Below are 23,129 nucleotides of genomic sequence, written 5' to 3'. Positions count from 1 at the left end.
GCCACAATGACTCGAAAGACATGGAGGGGACCAGGTGGTGGAGTTAATATTTGCGCAGCACAAATGTGTGTAAATAATTCGGTACATGGTAAATGCTCTCTCTACAATACATAACGCATGACATCTAGCACACAACTATAACAGAAAACTCACATCAATATGTGTATGTATTAGTTTTCTGTTGCTGCTGTGACAAATGATCACATACTTTGTGACCCAAAACGACACCGTCCGCTGTCTTAGAGTTCAGTGGGACCCTCTACTGAAATCAAGGTGTCCGCCAAGCCCAACTCTTGTCTGGACAATGGGAGGAAGGGTCTTTGGGGAAGGTACTGCTTCCAAGTTGATTCAAATCATTGACCGAACTCAGTCCCTTGTGATTAGAAGACTGAGGTCCCGTTTCCTTGCTGGCTCAGCTGGGGGCTGGTCTTTGCACCTAGAAGCCACCAAAATCCCTCCTCACGCTTTCCTCGTGACCCTCCAGCAATGGTAGGTGGGTCGAGGGCCTCTCACACTTGGACTCTCTGAATCCTTCATCTGCTTTGAAGGGTTCATGTGGCTACGTTAGCTCTCCTGGTTAATTCAGCGTAATATCCCTGTTTAAAGTCAGCTGATGAGTCACCTTTGTTCCATCTACAGGTTCCCTCACAGCAGTACCCAGACCAGTGTGTGAATTAGCAGGGTGTGGAAACCGTCAGGAATCTGCCCAGCCCGATTTCTAGCCACATACACATAATCTAGTGAGGTCTGCTAACACCAGCCACGAAATAGGTGGACCTCATGCAAGCCCCACGAGAAAGGGAGCTAAAATAGGCCCTGATTTAAGGAAAGCACATGACAAACATATGATTACATGATTACAAAGGGAGAAATGTGTACTTATCCACTTAGCAGAGTTTTATTACTCAATTTGAATGTCAGTTTTCTGAACGTCTGCTTTCTCATGGCCGTGACAGACAGCTGTCAAAAACTAGGGTCTAAAGCCATACGTTGTTCCAAGAGAATGTACCAAACGGGGTGAGACATTCCTGTGGGAACCACCCCAGAAGAGGGTAAAGTGTGGGCAGCGACTGAGTGGACGGGTTCAGAATCCAACTCACAGCTTCCCGCAGCACTGCTCACCGTCCACCGCAGCACTGCTCACCGTAGCCCCAACGTGGAAAAAACCCCAACGGCCTCTGCTGGGTGGCAAACACAGTGTGGTCTACCCATGCAATGGGCCATTATTCATCCGCAAAAAGGAATGCAATTTGATTCATGTTACAACATGGATGTACTTTGCAAACATTATCCTAAGTGAAAAAAAATCCGAACACAAAACACCATATGTCATAAGATTCCATTCATACGAAAGGTCCAGAACTGGCAAACCTATAGGAATAGAAAGTACACCGGTGGTTGCTGGGAGAATGGGAATGATTGCTAAGGGGTAGGTATAGTGATCTAGTCAGGGGTGGGAGTGAGGGAAGCATTTTAAATGTAAATAGTGGGGATGGTAGTACAACTGTTTAAATACACTAAAAATCACTGGATATCCTAAAACCCACATTAAAAGGGACTGTTTTATGTTACGTGAATTACTGTCTGCCTCAGTGAAGCTTTGACCCACCCTCCACGTTGAATGTTTTGGGCTTGGTCCTCTCCACGATGATGCAGGTTTTATGCAAGAAAAAGACACGCTCAGCTTTGCATTTTATACTCATTTCTTCGTGCACAGGCACATGCATTCAACGTGTTGCCAATCTGTGGAGTTCCAGCCAGAGCGCCAGGCGCAGGGATCCAGCAAAGAGTGAGGCGCCCCCATCCTGAACCTGGCGGGGGGAGCCGACAGCAACCCACTGATGACCACAGACTGTCACAGACAGATGCTAAGACACGAATTGCTGCCCCTATAAATTTTTATTAAATAATGATTTGTGTAAGTGCTCTGGGAAAAGCACGGGGTGTGCTGCAAGAATAAACGGGAGAGACGGGAACCACACTGGTCTGGGAGGATGTGCACGGCTTTCCTGAGACAATGACTCTCAGCTGTGATCCACAGAATGAACAGGCTGCAGCAGTGAAGGAACAGGAGGTAAGGCAGAGCTGGGGGTGGAGGGCAGAGCTGGGGGTGGAGGGCAGAGCTGGGGGTGGAGGGCAGAGCTGGGGGTGGAGGGCAGAGCAGGTACACAGGGCTGGAGGCGAGAAGGGTCATGGACATTCAGACAGTCGAAGGTCTTGGGAGGCAGACGAACAAGAAGGTTGAACGGGGCGGGGGAGGATAGCACTGGACCCCAGGGCCGTGGAGGGTCCACGTAAGGATCTGGGACTTTAAACTAAGAGCAAAGGGAGAAGCCAAAAAAGTTTTAAGCAAGGTCATGGTGTAGTCATGTTTGTGTTTAGAAAGTGATTCTGGAGGACCTGTGATTCTGGCAAGATGAGAGACCAAATCCGTCTTCGTCTGTTGGGGCAGCTGTAACAGAACACCACTACAGGTGGGGGGCGAATAAACCACACAGACGGAGTGTGTACGATTCTGGAGGCTGTGAAGGCAAGAGCAGGGCCCCAGTGAACTGGGTCTAGTGAGGCTGGCTTCCGGGTTCACAGACGGCCTTCTTGCTGGCCTCACGTGGAGGAAGGGGTGACAGAGCTCCCTGGGGCCCCTTCTGTAAGGGCACTGGTCCCATTCACAAGGGCTCCACCCACACGACCTCAGCACCGCCCACAGGCCCCACCTCCGACCGCCATCACGTTGGGGGTGAGGCGTCAACATATGAAATGTAGGGGAATGCAACCATTCGGACCATAGTAAAACAATCAATAATAACCCCAGATATGCTGGATGAAATATAACAAAACGTATTTTACATGCATATTTGAGCTTCCAAGAAAAAAACAAACCACCACCACCACCAGCACCACCACCGGTCTCAGGCATGACAAGGGGAGTGAAAGCCAGAGTGACAAGCTAAGGCTGGTGCTCCTTCGTAAAATAGATGTATGAGAGGGCAGGTGAAGTGAGCAGGTGCGGTCGATGTGTGAGGGGTCAGGTGAGGGGGCAGGTGAGGTCAGGGGAAGGGGTCAGGTGAGCGGGCAGGTGGGGTGAGCAGGTGAGGCGGAGGTGAGTGGGGGCCGGTAGGCTTGCAAATATAAGCCTCAGCTTTAACAAGTGAGTGTCAACAGCAGGTAAGGCTGAGAGCCCAGCCAAACTGGAGAGTTGGAAGCAAGACCCCCAAATAAAAATGCACCCCTTAACTGTTGTAACCTCAGTGACGGTGTGAACACCATTCGTACAGGGACACATGAGAAAGTTCAAATGTCTCTGTCTGCCTTTCAGGATTTAAAAAAAAAAAAAATCTGTCTGAACAAAAATAGCCTGGAGCTGTGCCAGTGGCAGGTGATCAGGGCTATATTATCAACCTGGTCTAGGATTCCTCCAGAATGTGTGACAGCAGCAGAGAATCGCTCCCGAGGGACCCTCCCCCACCCTCACAAGTGAATACAGTGCTGTGATAAAGACGAGTGTCCAGTCAACCACCCAAACCCGTCAGGACTCATCCTGCCCTGAGGGGTCAGAACAGACCCCCTCCTCCAGGCCCCCTCCTCCATCCAGCTGCATCTCCACCTCCTGCCAGCACAGTCTCTCCCTGTGCTCATCTCAGGAGGTGACAAGGCCACGTTTCCAGGGACTCGCGAAGAGATCCCTGGAGTCGTCCTTACCAGCCCCTCCCACCACCCTTCACACCTAACCCCATTCCTAGTTAAACAACAGAACAAAATAAACCCCCGACATGTGGAAGAGAATTTCCTGATCTTGTAAACCTCCAAAAGCAAAGTCACTGCTGTTTACAAACTGCGGGCCGCTGTGTATTTTAGGGCTGTGAAATCATTTTGGGTGAAAGAAAACATCCTAGATGTTAAATTATTAAATGTAGCATATTTAATGAAAGAATGAAATAGAACAGGATGGAACAGGCTAAAATATGGCAGGGAAAGATAGGACACGGTGGGGTGGGGTGGGGTAGAGCAGAGCAGGGCAGGGCAGAATAGTCAGAATTAGTCGCATGTAGTCAAAAGATGTCTCATCCGTTGTAGTTTTATGTGTGTTTATACATGTGTATGGGTCACAGACTCACAGTGTGCATGTGTGTCTGAGTGTGTGTGTGAATGTGTGAGTGTGTGTGTGTGAGAGTGTGTGTGTGTGTCTGAGTGTGTGTGTGAATGTGTGAGTGTGTGTGTGTGAGAGTGTGTGTGAGTGTGTGTGAATGTGTGAGTGTGAGTGTGTGTGAGTGTGTGTGTGTGTGTGAATGTGTGAGTGTGTGTGTGAGAGTGTGTGTGAGTGTGTGTGAATGTGTGAGTGTGTGTGTGTGAGAGTGTGTGTGTGTGTCTGAGTGTGTGTGAATGTGTGAGTGTGTGTGTGTGAGAGTGTGTATGAGTGTGTGTGAATGTGTGAGTGTGAGTGTGTGTGTGAGTGTGTGTGTGTGTGAGTGTGTGTGTGTGTGAGTGTGTGTGTGTGTGTGTGTGTGTGTGTGTTCGCTCAGGGCCGTGAGAGCCTCTGTGATCCAGCCTGTGCATCAGAACACGGGTGGCAAACGTTAACACTTTACAGAGACGTGCCGGCAACAGTCACTTTAAAATCAGCACGGAGACGACGATGGGCATTTGTATTCAGCACTGAGCTGGAGGTCCTGGCCGGCACAGTAAGACAAGAAAACGAAGTGAACGTTACAAGGATTGAAGAGGAAGAAACAGAACTCATCGTTATTTGCAGGGGTGACTGGCACACAGAAAGCCCCGGAGAAGAGACTCCTCGGCTTGTAATGTCCGTGCAGCGGCTGGTACAAGGCCCCACACTCACACTTGGCAATGTGCCTGCAGGCCAGCAACAAACAAGAACAAAAAATAATACTTTTTAAAAATGCCATTTACAGGAGGGAAAAACACAAGGGATGGAGAATAAATCCCACAAAACATATGCAAGATTTCACAAAGATAACTACTTTTGGTGAAGGCAGTGAAAGCAAACCTAAATAAATAAAGAAGATATAACACCTTACACTGAAGGGTTCTATTCCCCCAAGATTCTCATGCTAAAAACTCGCCCCCAGGGTGATGGTGGCAGGAGGTGTGGCCTCTGGGAGGTCATGAGGGTGGGCCCTCGTGAATGGGATTAGTGCCGTAATAAGAGGGAACCCAGAGACTTCCCTTTGGCCTTCTCTTCCGCCGTCTGAGGATACAACATGAGAACGGCTACCTATGAACCCGGTAAGCCGGTCCTCACCAGACATTGGATCTGCCGGCACCTTGACCTTGGACCTCCAGTCTCCACAACCACGAGAAATAAATGTCTGTTGTTTGTAAGTCACTCAGTCTGTGATAGTCTGTCGTAGCTTCCGGAACGGACTATAAAAATCTGATCATGAAACTAATATCAGATTACACACAAACTTCTGCAAATCAAGAAAGAACACAAACCACCCAGTGGAAAAGGGGGCGCGGATGGCAGCTGTCCCCCAATAGGGCTGAGATCTCAGTCGTTTGACCACAGATTGACCCTTGGATTAATAGAAAGCCTGCGGTTGAGAAGCTGTCTGTGGTAGTGGGATTTGGAAGCTAACCGGCCATCCATCACGAGAGGGATGGACCCGTGGAGGGTGATGGGCAACGGGAGAGAGATGCACGGGGCAGAGAAAGATTGAACAATAGAAACCGGGGGCTCAGAAAAAAGCAAGGCACAAAGGGACACGATCAATGATGTCAACTTTGCAAGGATTTATGCCTACTGAATGACAAATGCCAAACTCGTTCCCGTGGGTGGCTGTGACGATGGAGAGATATGAAAATATCACAGAAACGTAACTGGAGGCAAAGTCAACAAGACCTGAAGATGGCTCAGGTGTGTGGGAGAGATATAAGAGATAAAGGGACAAGGGTGACGTCCCAGGTTTCTGAACAAGCCCCTGGTTGGGTGATGATGTCATTTCTCATCATGGAACCTCCTGGAAAAGGAGAAGATGGTGGACGTCCCATGAGGACATGGTGGGAAGTGTGACTTCTGTTTTGGACGTGGTGAGGGGTAGACAAGTTGTGCCGTGTGTGGTCCACATGGAAATATCCAGTGTGACATTAAAGACATTGGAATTCTAGAGCTGGCAGTGTGCTCTGGAGTGGGGATCTGGTTTAGGGAATGGTGGGCTTCCGGGCACACGCGATTATCCAGGGAGGGGTGTGGAATGAGTCTGTCGTCAGGCTGCTGGCACGGAAGACCAATGGGACAACGGTGCATTCCCGTGGGCAACTGGCTTCCTGATGAAAACCTGTTTGGGTCAAACCCTGGGCTCCTGCTCAGTGAGCTTCCCCAAACCTCCACGTTCCAGGCGTGTCCTCCCTGGGAGGCAGCCCGTTATGGCTTCTCTCTGGACGACACCTGTCCCACCTGCCTTTCCGCTTTGCTCACCTGTCCCATGGAGCCTCTGCTGAGCCTGCAGTGGAAGCTGGGAAGAACAGTTGTATCTAGCTCAGTCTCTCTTCGAGCAACATCCAATGGGGAGCCAAGCCTGCTGTGGAGACGACCGTGCTCTCACATGGCTGTCCCTCTGTGTGTGTCTATGCCCTGGTCTGTTTTCATAAGGACACCATACTGTGCTTTGTCCATGTTGTCCTACTGGATTAGGGCCCACCCATACGACCTCTGTAAAGGCCGTACCTCCTAATAACGTCAATGTATAAATTTGGGGGGGTGGAGGGCACAGTCAGCCACACCCTCTAGAATCTCAATGGAGGAACGGTTCCCAGAATCCCCTCACTACCCGTTGGGCCAACTCACCCCACGGTGAGCCATGACACAGGGCCCCAGGCCAGAGCTGTGTCTGGTGGGTAAATAAGATATCATCTCGTTTTGTCGTTTGCTGTATTTGTCAGCATTTTAACATTGTAATCTTTTCCCAATTTATTTTCTCATTCTACAGAAACATACATGTTCAAATATGTGTTTTCTTAAAGAGGGCATTTAAAATTGAACAACTTTCAGGCCTCAGCAAATCCATATCTGCTCTTCATCTGCCTACCTGGTGTTTTCAGGGGTAAAGGTGCTGAAGCAAAAAAATAAAATAAAACATAATATTCACATGAAAGCACCCAGTCCAAGAGAGCAGATGGTGAAAAGTTGGCTTGGCTGACAGTTTGACATGCCCTTCAGATGCCCGGCGTATCTTACAAGCCCACTTAAGACCCAAACCTTCTATTAAGGAGTCTGTTTATGTCAGAGGTCAGACACGTTTTCTGGAAAGAGCAAGATGGTAAATATTTGGGGTTTGGTGGCCAAGTGGTCTCTGAGGCAACTACTCAACTCTGCTGTTCTTGCATGAAAGCAGCTACAGACAACACAGAAATGAATGGGCGTCGCTATGTTTCCATAAAACTTTATTTACAAAAATAGGGCAAGGGCCGGATTTGTCCTGGAGGCTAAAGTTGCCAACCTCTGGTTTTTGTATCTGTTACACACTCCTTTGTGGGCTAGTGAGCCAGACAGTTATCTGGTCCGCATTTTCATTTCCTTAGTTAGGTTTCTCCCCCTTCAAAGAGCACGATCTACAATTTGGTGAACAACCCACCCATATTCATTTATTTCAGATCCTTCCCGGGAAATATCAGGAGTGCCAAAAAACTGTAGACAAGTGGACACTTTGGTCACCGTTGCTCAAGCAGGAGTTCGCCGTCATCAGGAGAGTCTGGACGCTGACGGGAACCACTTTGAGCACCTCTTGTAACTGCAGACGTCAAATGTGACTTGTATTCATCTTTTGTTATCGGTATATACTGAGTAGTACAATTTTAATACAGTTTTCCTTTCTTAAAATGTGTACACCTTTTTTGGGACTCTCTGCATATCCAGAGAGGGTTAGACTTACCCCAGGTGCCTCTTATTAAGAAAGAACAAATTCCTTTGGAAGGAAAGGCAAAAACAAGAAACAACAAGCCTTGTGAAGGCTCCTTGTCACAAGAACCTTCACTTGATTCTGTGTGGTGCTTGACACCCCTCACTCCCTCGCACACACACTTTCTTATTCTCTCTGGGCCCTGTCCGTCACGTCTCAAAAGGGGACAAATGAGGACAAGGAGCGGCCAGCTGGCTGTGCTCACATTACACAGTCGTTTTCTGGACACGTGACTGGTCTCCCGACCCCTCTCCAGCACCCTCGCTGTTGGTGGCAGGATTAACCCTCCTTCCTCGTTAAGGGCTGGGAGAAATGGCAGCGAGACCTGTCCTCTTCCTCCTCGGTCTCCCAAGCCAACCTGCCATTCTCCAAAGCCTGGGAACAAGGCAAGTCTGACGGTGCTCAGAATGGTTTAAAAATGAGCCGAAGCCGAAGGGAAGAAACCGCCAGGGGAGTCATAGCATGAATGGATCACAGATTTTAGATAGGTCACCCTTCATGTGTTCTGAGTTAGCGAGGCTTCTTCCACGATTTCTTAGCCTGGAAAAGTAAGAAAACACTTCGTTTTCCTGGACGAGGACTTTCCCATAAATCTGGGACTGCCTGGTGGAGTCGCACCAGGATGGGGGCACTGTCTGCCATTGCTGGTGACCTGCCCCCTGCTGGCCGTCCTAACACCACCTCCTGGCAGATTTGCAGCGGGAACATATGAGGGGGCACTGGGAGAGGTGGCAGGAGGTGACCCATCCCCCAATGTCCCCAAAGTAAGCAACGGTGCTAACGACACCTCGCCCACCAGGACCTGTGCCATCGGACGCCAGCAAGCTGAGAAGCCCTCAAAACATTTCGCGCCAAGCCCAGCGGGTCCCTTCTGGAACAAGCTGGGGCCTCTCCCTCACGGAACTGCAGGTTACACTGCGCTGGAAACTGGTCTCTTTTTCATCCAAATTGAGAATCGGAGAAAAAGCCCCAAGGCTGTGGACACAACCAGGTTCCTTCTCCTGCTACTCTTGGGTTTGTCACTTGGGAAGGTCTTACATTAAGACGCTCTCATTTCAGGAATGGGAATTTGTGTCTCAAAGAACAGGCCCCAAGGCCACCACCAGAGCCCAGGGTCTCTGATTCTCAATGGAGATAGGCCTCAGGACCACTCTTATAGGCTCAACATTCCACAGGGACAGAGGGTTTGATAAATGCTACTCGTGCACCGTGGCTCTGAGGCACAGTGACCCTGAGGGGGTCCTCTCAGCTCTAGGACCATGCTGACCTCCTTCCCGGCCAGGTCACGACCTCACACACACACATCTCGGCCATCACGGGTCACCATTGCGCTCAGACCGAGAAAGTGTCCTCAGTGGCTCTCCTCTGGCACTCTCTCCTTCTTTGTGAAAATGGCAGAGGTGACTTTTTAAAGACATAATAAGGCCAGGGGCTCACATGTACCTACCACACGGACACATGGCTAGGATCACATGCCCCTGCCCCCGCCGGGCCACTGTTAACTGTGGACGCCTCCCCTGAGCTCTGAGCAGGTTTTCTGGCAGAGCCCCGGGTGGATTGCAGGATTCCCCCCAAGCCTGTTCTGCAACCACTCAATGAACAAAGGTTTCTATGTCAAAAAAGAGGGAATCACTGCACACATGTCAGCTGCCATCGTAAGAATGCTGCGTGGGCCACCGCCTCAGTCGCTCAGTGGCGTCCACGGCCCACATGTCTGCAGCTCAGCCAGAGTTTGGCCGGTCCAGGCTGGCCTCAGCTGGGCCGGGCTCCCAGCTGTGGGTTCCCCGTCGGGGCCACCTGGCTTGTACCCACTTGCATTAGTGGCTACCCCGAGGTATTTTTCTTGTGGTGAAAGAGGGCAAAGCCAATCCCACATTGCACTTCAAACCCTACTTGGTCACATCCTCGAACATCTTATGGGGCATAGAAAGTGGTTCGGCCACAACCGAGTGAGCAGCGATCGGGCATGGCAGCCGGCCCACTGAGCGAGGACACTGCGGTGGGGGGGAGCAGGGCTGAGACCCAAATCCCGTGGGACAGTCTCAGACCTGCTTTGAGACTCACGATACACAACACACAGAAGTGCTGAGACGCCCCTGAGTGACCAAACTTGTCACCAGCATTCCCCGTATTTTTAAACGTGTCCTGTATTCAGAGAGTATCCTTTATAACCTATGTAAGCAGCTCCCCGCAGGACACATATGGAGAACATAACCTAATAATATATAGAGAATAGGGAATTTCTCACCGGCAAGCCCAGTTCCAGCAGAGTTCCATCGTCTCCTGCATTGAAGAAGCCACTTACCCTCCCACATTTCCGGTCGCTCGTGTCTAAAATGGGGAGGAGATGTGTCCTGCAGCCTGCTGGGCTGTGAGGAAAACAGGTGACATGACAGGTGACAGCTCCATGGTTTAGGCACAGCTGTCAGTGCAGTCAGCGGTGAGCTACGCGGATGTTTGAACTACGAGGTGTAGGACTGGACTGGTCCCAAGAACTCTCCAGAAAGAATGCCAGTGACTGGGGTTGTGTCTCTGTGTGGTTTCTGATCACTCTGTTCTGCCAACATTCCAACCCATATGCCACGGGTTGTGACAGTTTCTTTATAGGGTGTGTGACACTCCATAAATATTTCAGACTGAGAAAAGTACTTTGGGCACCTAATTATTGGAGCTGTCCCCATCTCAGCAAAGAGCACGGCTGTCACTGTCATGACATGTAAGGTCCGGTCATTGTTTCTCTGTGCAAACCTCCACAGCTCAGATCCTCACAACTCCAGCGTGTCTTCTCCAGTGGATTTGCAGACTTCCTGCCCCAAATGAGGACTGGGGACGAGAGGGTGACATAAACCAGCTTTCACTTGGAAAGGCTGCATAGCACACAAGCCCCGGGGCTCGGGGGCTTTCCTTCTCTTTCGGGGCCAGCATGGCTCTGCTTCACGTGTCTCCATTCCCTGGTGGGGCCCCATGGCCCTGGGAAGGAGCAGGACAGGCGTTGGGAGCGTGAGTTCCTTCTCAGAAGCTTCTCTGATAAGACAACCCCATGTCTGCTCATATTCCCGTCAGCCACCAGGGCTCCCTGTTTAGACGGCGGAGGTTAAGTCTGCTGGTTAGGAAACTTCTGTGATGGAGGCACTGCTTTCCTAGTCCTCCAGGGCTATAAACGACATATGTGAGATCGCGACTCCAGGGCAGCTGGCTCAGACCCTCTCCTGCTGGGAGCCCCAGCGCAGTGAACAGCTGAGGGCCCCACTCCCCACCAGACTGCACAGCACGGGGTCTCCAGGCTCCCTCCCCGTCCACGCCTTTGTCACAGCCTGTGGCAGAGCGCCCCTCCCCTCTGCCCAGCTGAGGTCCAGACCTCTGACCTGTGCTGAAGGGGTGGGGGGTGCAGACATGGGCAGAGATGGCTGTGTCTCGTCGAGCCGAGACAGGCCCACGTGTGGTTTCCACAGAAGCATAAACATGTTCGAGGCACAGCCACCTGTTGTACAACAGAAACATCTGAGAGGAGAAGTGATGAAGCTGAACCTGATCTATCTGGCAGCGTCTTCAACAAAAAGGCCGGGTTTCCTCCAAGCCATCAGGACAGTGACGGCCATGGCGAGTTCACTCGGCGGACAGCTGAGCTGCTGTTTCTACTGTGAAATGCCATATATGCAAAAGCAGAAAGCAGGGAGCTGAACCGGGCAGTTATCGTAAAACTCAGGAGGTCAGCAGTCTAGGTGACATGTGCTGTGTACCGCCGTCCAAAGCCACCGCCTGGCTCTGACTGCCCCAGAGGTGGACACTGCTCTGGGTTCATCCCCGTGGTCTCCAGTCACGTGGGTTTTCTGTGATGGGCCACGTCCACTCTGATGGAGAATCCCAGCTGTTACTGTAACTGTGCACTGACCACCAGCCCCACGCACACAGACGGGCACACACTCACACACCCTCAAACACACACTCAATGGATGGCTGGGTGATGGGACATACGAGTGCCAGATTGTTCTGCGTTGAAATCAGGGGCCCCGCAAATGTCAGATGCGTCTCTCTGAGCAAATCACTGAAACCCTCTGGCCTTTGGCTCAGAGCGGATGGTGACATCAGCCTCATGGGGCCAGAGGCCCTGAGGCTGACCCATTTGTCAGTGACCCCGAAGCACAGAGCCCCTTGCCCTCGCCCCAGAGCTGGTGAGGGGACAGACCCGGGAGCAGTATGCACACCAGCCATTGCCTGACATCACGGACAACTGGGCACCTTCCCGCAGACACTGAAAGGTGTTTTCTCAGAAGCAAGTCTTCCTAAAGAAGTGTGTTTTCATCACTGTAACAAACATTTGTAAGGCAATACACTGCCTACGGCTGTGGCTCTGGCACACAAGTCATTCAACGCAGACACCTGCAATGGGCCATGCCTGCCGTGTGCCAGCCCTGTCCTCGCCCTGGGCACAGAGTGGCAAGGAATTAAATGCATAAGAAATTAGTACAAGGCATCTCCGTGCTGATCAACTACAGGAAGAAAGCTAGAGCAAGGAAGGGAGAGAGGACAGGGAGCAGCTTGGAGGAGCTGCCAGACAAGACCTATCCATAAGTGACATTTGGGCGCTCATGTAGAAGACCAAGGAACCAGCCAAGAAGTTCTAAGGGGACAGAGCTCCCGGAGGAGGCAACAGAAGAGGCGATGGCTCAGAGCCTGGCCTGTGGGAGGACACGCAGAGCAAGCAGAGGCCTAGGAGGCGAGGGAAGGCTTGCCTGTACTTCTAGGGGAGTCTAGAAACCACGAGAAGCTGAGGAGCGTCGTGAGAGGACTCATCTTTGACAGCACGACCCACACTGCTTTGTAGGAAGATGTCCCCGGAGAAGCCCGGGCAGGTTTGGGACGACTCAGGGAGGACACACCACAAAGGGACAGGTGACAGGAGGCAAACGGACAGTTTGCGGGCGGAACACAGACAGGAAACAAGGCTCCCAAGAAATGATGAAATCTTCTAACTAAAGAGGATACTTTCCTGGGAAAACAAAATTAGTGAAGGGAGCGGGGGGATCTGAGTGCCGTCAGTGCAGGCACACGGAACCATTTCTCCAGGATCTGGTTCAGACTCCCCTTTAAGACTTGCTGTGAGCCGCGGCCAGAGACCCAGGTCTGCGTCTCCTACACATGTCGACGGAATTGGCTTCGAGCCAAACAGCCTGTTCTGTTCACTTTGGCCCAATCTCAGGGCCAACAACGTGGAAAGAATTCCCCACGCAGAGATAAAATACTGAAACACAGAAGGAAGGAAGGGGCAGCAGGCTGTGTGAAAACGGCTCCATCATCCTGAATCGGCGCCTTCCGTCGCTGGTTTGTCATTCACCCTGATAGATATAAAATTATCATCTGAAGAAAGAATGTTAACAAAGCTGACATTTCCCCATCAGTCAACTTAATTCACGATATAATGTTTTCTCGATCCAATTATGTTTGGCTCTGACTGACAAGCCATTGAAATCTGTTGTCCATGTGGAAAAATGCATTAAAAGGGCTTGTGATCACTTATCCCACCGAGAGCTGCCGCTTCCGACTGGGAAGCGTGTTCATGCGACATCTAGCCGGGAAGATGGTCCTCGCAGACCGAGGGGGCTCCGACGTCCCGGAGGTGCCGGAGTCGCTGGGTTGTGACAGCTCAGTGGGCAAGGCCCTTTTTAAAGGTGTTAAAGAAAAAAACTCTTCTGACACTTGTCAAAACGGTAAAGAAGACATGATTCGAGATGCTTGGATGGGGGGAGAGAGATTGACTTGAGCGCCAAAGACGCTGAGGATTTGCAGCCAAGGAGCAGAACAAGGGGGTCGGCGGATGGAAAATCACTGAGATGGGACCCAGGGAAGAGGAGTCTCACGAAAATAACTTGGCAGGATCCTTGCCATTACCAGTCTGGGCAACGCAAAAATAGGACCAGGACCAAAAAGGGGGCTCCACGGGCCTCACTCAAGTTTGGGCAAGGAGAGTCTTTGTCAGAAGACACCAGTCCCATTGGATTAGGGCCACCCCAGTGACCCCATCTCAGCCCGATCATCTGCAAAGACCCAACCTCCAGATAAGGTCAGTCACAGGTACCGGGACGTAGGACCTCAACATCTTTTGGGGGGACACAATTCACCCCATAACAGAAGGTATTCTTCATTCCTCACCTTAAAAAAACTCCGACAAGGAGGGGGGGGTCAGCAGGTCAGTTTCCCCAGAAACAGAGCCTGAGACAGATCGGTTCCTGGGTGACTGTGCTCAGGACAAACTCTGAAAGGGGGTGAAAAAAGGGGCAGGAGGCGGGAAGAGCCGCGCAGGGCGGCGGTCTCAGGCAGAGAGGTCTCGTCCCGCGTCAGTTGGTCCCAGAGAGTGTGTAACCTCCCCTGTATGAGGCCTCCTGCCACTGAGGGCAGTTCTCCTGGAGAGGGGACAGCTGAGCCCCCGAGACAGCTCAGCACTGGCGGTTGGTCGCCGGCCTGTGGGGTCGGGCAGAAGAAATCGTGCTCAGAGGCCCCCGCCTGCGCCAGCCGGGTGCCCGCGGGAGCTGCTGGGCCCCCATGCAAACCACCAAGAGCGAATGGCCTTTGATGAAATCAAGTGACAGTGACAAAAGCCCTGGTATGTCTTTTCTATTCCCCAGCTGCAGCAGCGATGTCCTAAAGAGGTTTCTGTTGACCAAGTGTGATTTATCTAACCCGGGGGAAGGGGCAGAAAGTGGCAGCCCCGACTCAGGACTCTGCTCGGTCAAAATCCGTATTTGCTGCAGACGTCCCCATGGGACGTCATCTCCGTCCGCTTGGAGGCAGTGACCAAGTTTGTTCCAAATTGCTTTAAAATGAAGCAATAATCTTTCCCCCGTTCTGAGATTGGGGACAAACAACTTTGTTTCAAAAGGATTTTTTTTTTTCCAAACCTTCAAGGGTTATACTGCAAGTGGCACAAAACAGACCCTTTTTGGGGGGTACTTATTTAAAAAAAAAAAAAAAAAAAGTAGTTTGAATGTGTGTGACAGGATGGGAGACAGGTGAACAGATTTGATTAATTTCTTGAAAATCTTAAAAAGAAAAGTGTTTTCCCAAACCGTAAGCAGAATGACCCCAAATCTTGGGAAGATGAAATTTTTGGTCAACTTAAAAAGAAAAAAAAATCATTCTTCACATATTTATACTGCTTGGTTTCCATGGGAACCTATCGAGGAACTCTCTGATGCGTAGAGAACTTCTATTTTTATATTAACCCTTCATGTTACAAACAAAGGAAACAGAGGGGGCCAGGGAGGGGCCAGTTTAAGGACCCCACGTTTTGTTTCCAGACCTCGGACAGTGCTGGGGTTGGAGAAGCAGCACGCCAACACTTGTCTGAAAGCAGAAAGCAAACGGAGTGTGTGGTCCCCCTAGAATCAGAGAAAGTAACTACCGTGAGTACCTCTCACTCAGTCCACTTCCATCTGTACTGTGGGGACTTCTAGCCACGGACCAGCTTTTCGTGCCGGGATCTGCGGGGCCCTGGGCTGGGAGACACGAGGGCGAAGCAGGGAGAGAACGTGAGGAAGTGGGTATCGTCCTGGGTGTGCCATCTGGCTCATCCACGGCCTAGGCCCCCAGCCTGGGTTTCCTGCAGCCTGGGCACCCCGGGAGGACGTGGGAGCCATCGGACTGTGGACGAGGACACGTCAGGCCACGTCGGGGCCTAACCAGTTTCACAGACTCCTGGTACGTTTAAATGTAGTCTCCTTTCCTACAGGTGCAAGAAAGGAAAGGCTTGCCTTAGAAGAAACAAAGATTTCATCAACAGGGAACGTGACACAGAATATGGCTTCATTTATGCTTCTAGACCCGCGCGGTGGTGGTGGGAGGGAAACACCATCCCCAAAACAAAAACAAAGCAGCAACACCGGTGAGTAAACACGAGTGGGTTGTTTCAGGTCACATTTCCCCCCAAAATAAACCTATTTTAAAAATAATATGTGAATCAAACAGCCACAGGAAGCTGATGAACCCAAATGGAAGCACCTGCTTTTCCTACACAAGAAACTAAAATAAACTCACTGTAATGAAAATCAAGTTCAAAACTGATTGCCTGATTAATGAAATGCTTACTGATTGGTTGTGCTCAGAAATGTGTCCGCTGTCTTTTCCATTGATTGATTGCAGAAGAAAGACAGGAGGTCCCCTGCCTGGCCAGCCCGGGAGGCGCCTGGGGGAGAGGGCTCCGAGGACAACTGTCACACGCGTCACTGTAATGGAGCGGTGTCCTAGCTCAGCTCCCCAGGGCCTTGGGACAAGGCGGCCTTCTCGGCCCAGCTCTGGCCCTGCCTTTCTTTGATTCTTAGAGGCGCAGATACCTGGCTGGGGGTCAACAGGGTGGTCGCAGGGTGATTTTCTGACAGATTGCTAAGTTGCTGGGACCATGGAAGGCAGCCCTGTCCTGCGTGGCCCTCGTCACTGTTGTAATTTCACATCTATTTCACTGGCATTGTCTCCCCAGCCAGACTGTAAGCTCCATGAGGCCAGGGACCCAACGACCTGGTTTTCTCTCCCACCAAACATTTTATATTGAGCACCTATTCAGAGGCTGGCATATAATAATAACTCAATAAAGATTTGTTGAATAAAATTAATCCTTAAGAAGAAGAGAGCAATTACTAATATTGGGTTAGTTTTATATCGTTATTGGGACAAATTACACCAAATAGTGGCGTAAATAAAACAACACAGATATATTGCCCTACAATCCTGGAGCTCAGAAGTCTGAGGGGTCTCACGGGGTAGAGTCAAGGTGTGGGCAGGACCGGTTCCTTTCTGGAGAATCCAGGGGAGAATCCACTGCCTTGTGTTCCCCAGTTTCTAGAAGCCTCCTGCACTCCTTGGCTGGTGGCCTGGTCTCCCATCTTACAAACCAGCAATATCAGGCCAAGTCTGCCTCACGCTGTCCTCTGTCTGACCCTCTCTGCTTCCATCGTCCACTTGTAAGGATGCTTTTGATGACGTGGGACCCACCCAGACAATCCAGGATGACCTCCCGTCTCCAGGTCAGCCAATGAGCAAACTTAATCCCACCTACAACCTTCATTCTCCTTTTCCACAGAAGGTCATTCGTGCACAGGTACCGGGGACCAGGACATGGACATATCTGGCAGGCATTATTCTACCTACCACAAATATCATCAGACAAAGTAGAACTTTCTGGAAGCAAAAAGGAGGAGACTCTATCAAGATGGTGTTTCATTTGTCCCTAGCGCCAAGCAGAGGGGATCTATAGTAGGTGTTCAATTAATAAATGTTTGTGGAATAGATTCATGTCCTATGACCGTCTGCCCCAAAATGACCACCTGTTCTGTGCTGCTAATAGCACATCGTTGGACTAGAAAGGAAACAAACTAGAACCACAGTTCGAGCCTTAAACTGTGGACTCCTTGGTGACGGTAACAGGCGCACAGCCGTCACAACTCCCTGACATTCCGGCAGCATTTTCAAATCCACCAAGTCTTTTGGAACTGAGTCCCTGAGGGTGCTAATTACTCTTTCCATTTTGCAGAATGACAAATGCAAGTTCAACGCCGAGTAACTTGGCCAAGACCAAATGGCAGGGCCACGTCTTTGTAATCCCTGTCGAGAGCCCGTCCCCTTCCACCACTCTGCCTCACTCTGAACAAGTAGATACAGTGGCCAATTTCTGGTCGTGTGACAGAGACTAAAAACGCTGGAGGTGAGACCAGTATGTCCAGGCGTCAGGAAAATGTCTGTGGTGGGCAGAGACATGGAGAAGGGGAGCAGGTCTGACTGGCTACACGAGGGGACGCTAGGAACAAACTGATGCTGTGTCCTTGGAACGCAAGGACGCCCTACACTTGGATCACAACCAGCCCTTTCTACATCATTGTTCCCCGTTCCCGCCCCTGCCCCGGCCCCAGTTACTTCATCCTCCATCTCACTCTCCACCTGCTAAGACTGTTCATCCCCGAGACCAGCTGACCTACCTCAGAAATCCAACATGGACTAGAAGCCACATCAGTGTGTGGGGAACCCACCTAACATCGTTCTCCTGGTTTATCCTGCTTGAAACTGACAGTCTCCAAGAGAACGGGGGGGGGGGGGGTGAAGAGGGACGGGAGGGCAGGAGGGAGGGAGGGGGAAGGGAGAGCAGAAGGAGGGGGGCGGGAGGGAGGGGAAGGGAGAGCAGAAGGAGGGAGGGAGGGAGGGGAAGGGAGAGCAGAAGGGGGAAGACGAGCAGGGACAGAACACATTCTTGACCGCCTTGGGTTCTGTCGTTGGCTTTTCCTGTGACTGATGAGAACAACCTCTTGACTTCTAAAGAAAAACCCCTGGAGAATCTTTCTTTACCTCCCTATTTCTCGGTGGCCCACGCATTGCCTTTTTCAGATTTTCTGAAAGAATATTCATAAGGAACCGCAAGCTATAAAACCCCAGGAAACGCGAGTCGAACTGCCTTCGCCCAGCCTCTGTCATGTCTGAGACGGGGGATTTCCAGGTGTCCGGCTGCCCGACCCTCGTGAGAGTGGCACTGTCACTAACCAAGGAGGGAACGCGCTACATTCTAAGGCTCTGGCAGGTCTGCATGGCACACAGAGCTCGACCCAGACCTGAGGAGTCCAGACGCCTGGCTCGGGCAGAGTGACAAAGAAACTGAGGACAGAGCCCTGCCCGTGTGAAACGATTTCCTTGAGGAAAAGGTTCCGAGCGACCCATGAAGTGAGCAGAGGCCATTAACACTCATTCCCCAACGTGTAATTGTCACATCACTGTGCACAACCGAACGGCGGGAATGATGGAAAGGATAGAATTTACGTAATCCCATCAGGAAGCAGGGCCAGTCAGCCGAGGTCCCCACTGATGTGACGATGGATTCAATCCAGCATATTCACTGCTCCCGGCCAGGCTTGAGGTCGGGCTCAGAGACTGACCGAGTGAATGCGATCGAGAGAATGAGACGGGGGACAATCCTGCAGCACGGGGACACACCAATTGTCATGAGCGTCAGGAATGAGAAGAACAGGAGGTCCCAGGAGACAAAAACACCGGGGGAACCTGCCATAGGGACCCCCCCCACCCCCTGTACCTCTTGGTCCTTTTGTATTTTCTTCCCAGCAGTTCTCACTGTCTGAAATTATTTCCTTGGTTGAATTATTTTTTTTTTTAAGCAATGCAACTTTTTAAAAAACATGTTACCATGGAAAATTTTAAATACATATATAAGTAGACAGAACAATCTAATGAATCTCTTTCTGGCCACCCCTGCCTGCCACGTGTTTGGAGCAAATCCGAGATCCCGCCTCTGGAGAGATTTCAATATGTACTTCTAAAAGATAGGAAACTGTTTTTAAAGTATATAACCATATGAAAAGGGCTCAACATCACTAATCACCAGGGAAATACTAATTAAAACCACAGTGAGGTACCAGCTCACTCCTGTCAGAATGGCCATCATCAATAAATCAACAGATAACAAGTGTTGGCGAGGACGTGGAGAACAGGGAACCCTCGTGCCCTGTTGGTGGGCTTGCAGATTGGTGCAGCCACTATGGAAACCAGTATGGCGGTTCCTCAACAAATTAAACATAGACTTACCTTATGACCCAGCAATTCCACCTCTGGGTATTTATCCGAAGAAAACAAAAACACTCATTCCAAAAGATATACACGTATGCGTCTCTATGTTCACTGCAGCGTTACTTAAACAGCCAAGCTGTGGAAGCAATCTAGGTGACGATCGATGGATGAGTGGAAACAGAAGACATGGTACGTATACAAAAGGGAGCATTCCTCAGCCATAAAAAAGAATGAAATCTTGCCATTTGCGACACTATAGATGGACCGAGAGGGCATTATGCTGAGTGAAAGAAGTCACGTACCATGTGATCTCACTTCGATGTGGAATCCAAACAAACAAATGAACAAACAAAACAAACTGGAAACTGGCCCATTGATACAGGGAGCAAGCTGATGGTTGCCAAAGGCGAGGAAGGCGGGAGGATGAGAAGAAGCCAAATAAAGCGAGTACCCGCAATACTGTTAGTTTACAAACTAACAAAAATTCTTTAAAACGATCAAGTATCAAGCCAGTCAGTGTTCAAATTTCCAGTTGTCCCCATACGAAGGGCCACACGCGGCAGGTGACCCGTGTCTTAAGTCTGTTAACCCACCAGATGCCCTATGGTACTCTCTCTCCCTTCCTTCTGTTTATTGAAGAAACCAGCTCTGTTGTCCGACAGTTTCCCTGGCCTGGATTTGGTGGATGCAGCCCCCGCTGCCATAAAGCACGTCCACGTGTCTTCTGTAGTTCCTGGAATTAACTGCTTCCTGAGCGAATTAACTGCTTCCTGAGCAGCACCAGCCCCTCATTAGAACGCAAATTAAACGAGGGTCGATGGTCCTCTACTGCCTCCCTACTTCCAACACAGTTTAAAACCCTCTCTCCATGCTCGAAATTATTTGCTGAATGAGCAAACGTGTGAACTACGAGACGCATAATAAATGCTAGGTCTTTCCAATCCACAGAGGCCCCATGCACTGAAAGACGTGTCGACACGGATGACCTCTGGGTGGTAAGGTTGTTTGGTGGGACTTTGGCTATTGGGGGCCCCCACCCCTTTTGTAATCGTTCCCGCAGTCTAACACCATGCCGTTTTTCACACCATGTTTCTGGGACAGACTTGGTGCTACGTTAAAATGAGATCAGACAGCTGGATTTTCAGGAAGAAACGTGACCACTCATGGCTTCGACACAAGCCGTGTGGCATGTCACAGTTCTTGCAATGCCCTTTAGCTCACAGAAGACGCGCTCCACTGTGGCTGAGCAGATTCTGGGGATGCAAGATGACAGTGACACTCTGTGTTTCTCCCATTTCCTCGTGGCCTCGCGGGAAGGGTGCACTGAAACGAAACATCTCTATTGCCTTGTACTCCAAAAGCACCCACGGGGTGTTCACCAGGGGCTTTGAACACAAGCATTGTCAGAGAGTAGTTGGATTACTTGTATTTGAGTCGATAGGGCAAATTGATCTCTAAGCCACTGGCTTGAATAATTACATGCAATACTCCAGGTTTTCACAGGTTCATCTCTCTTCCCCTGAAGGATGTGATACCTTCACCAACCGAATCCCTTCTTGGCAACGTGTTGGCTGTAAGCTGTGCGAAGTCAGTGCAATTACAAACTCAGGGTCAGTGGCCTCCCTGAGCTCCCAGACCTGCTGCAAGAGATTCGGACACACTCAGGGCAGGAGCCAGAAATGCCCAGAGGGGTCAGCTCGGGAAAGGCACGCGTTCGTTCTCTCCCCCTCTCACGGGCACCCACGTACCCACACAGAACCACTGGTTTGACAAGCGCACCGTCACTAATTCAGCTCCGACTTTTCCAGTTGTTTATCATGTCAGGCAGTGGCTAAGAAGTAGAACTGGAGATGGGGATTGTTGATCACCTTTTCCCACATCCATGGGCCTGTGTCTGCCGTGACTTCGTTCAACGTTTCGTTAGAACCGGCGGCGCCAACAGCCCACCCAGGAGCAGCCTCGATACCTCCCTGTACAGTGCCTGCCTCGCCCACTGGCAGAGCTGGCACTCGATTTGCATGAGGCTGCCCTGCTGGCTCCACCCACTCCTGTTCGGCAGCCCCCTCTCCAAACCCTGACGAGGAGCCCTCTGTGTGGCTCTGGTAGCCTTCTGCCACCAGCAGCCTTGCTCCTTCCAGCACTGGACAGCTCCCTCTCTACCCTGGGGGAGGAGACACATAGTCCCCTAAAACACAAGAGATGGAGAAACTGACTCCCTGGACTAACCCTCCACTGACCCAGGGCAGTGGGGGGCCTGGGACTGAACTTCTGGGCAACTGTGCACCTCAGTTCAAACTTGAACTGTGCTCCCTGTCCCAATACCACAAAGGTCAATTAGATGTGTATTTTGAGGTGCTTTTCTATGCTCCAAAAAAAAGGATTTCACTCTCCGTGAAGCCATGGCAGAAACATGTAGCGGGAAGGGACAAAAGCTGTGGGCAGGCTGGGCTCTGGGGCCAAGAGTCCGTCAGAAGTGGTTGGGGTTTGACACCTAAGATTGACAGAGACCCAGACATCCCCGTGTGGTGGGACCCCCCAGCCAGGTTCACAGATGAAACCAGGAGCCAGTGGCAGGAGGACAGGGAGAGCTGGGAAGCAGAGCGGCCACGTGGTGAGGACGTGGGGATTTGGGCTAATGGCCCTTCAGCTCCACGATTCCGTCTTTCCCCTCCCGGACTTCATCACGGGCTGCGGACCGGGGGCCTACAACACAGCGCTGGTCTGGACCAGGATTCTCAGGGACCAAGAAAAAGCAACTGTGACACCCATAAGAGTGAGAGAGAGAAAGGAGAGACCCCCCCCCCCCCCCCCGCTTAGTACCAGATTCCAGCGAGCTGAGGACGACGACACTGACACACAATCAGCTTAAGGCATCCAGCACCAAAGAAACGCAAACATTAGGAAAACCTCAGAACTGACTCTAAAATACCTTTAAGAGCCCCAGAGAGGTTAAAAAAAAAAAAAGAAAAGGAATGAAATCCAAAAAGGAACAAAAGGTTATGAATCCGATTCACAGGAATTAAAAACAGAACTTTTTTTAAATGCCCAAATAAAGATCCTAGAATTGAAAAATACAGTCATTGGAAAAAAAGTCTGAAAACCACAAATGGATGTGAACCTGGTCAGAGACAGATGTGTGAACTGGAAGATAGTATCGTGAAGCTCATTCTGAAGGTAGCACATGGACATAAAACGTGAAGACAGATGGAAGAAAAAGAAATACAAGGAGAAAAACTGAGGTCCCATCACACATGAAGGAGAGAATAAGGAAATGGCAAAGAAACAATATATGAAAAAAGCATGGCTGGAAAAATTTCAAGATTCGATAAAAAAAAAAAAGCCATGGGCTTTCAGTTAATGAGCACACTGGGTGTGAGCAGGAAAAATATAAACAAATTATAATGAAATTTTCTTACAGAACAGAAAAATAAATTGGAGCTACCAAAAAGGAAAAACAAAAACACATATTATTACAAAGGCATGACGACTAACTGACAACATAACGTCTCCTTGGCAACAGCAGATGCCAAAAGACAATGAATAAATGGTCTCCGAGGGGTAAGGAAACTAACAGTGAGTAACATTCGAGGCACCCTGTGAAATTTTTGTCCAAGAATGAGGGAAATGAAATGAAAAACATGCTTTGTCACCCTCAGATCA

This window comes from Rhinolophus ferrumequinum, chromosome 9, assembly GCF_004115265.2.
Source record: "Rhinolophus ferrumequinum isolate MPI-CBG mRhiFer1 chromosome 9, mRhiFer1_v1.p, whole genome shotgun sequence".
In the NCBI taxonomy this organism is placed as follows: Eukaryota; Metazoa; Chordata; class Mammalia; order Chiroptera; family Rhinolophidae; genus Rhinolophus; species Rhinolophus ferrumequinum.
This window is presented reverse-complemented; position numbering follows the sequence as displayed.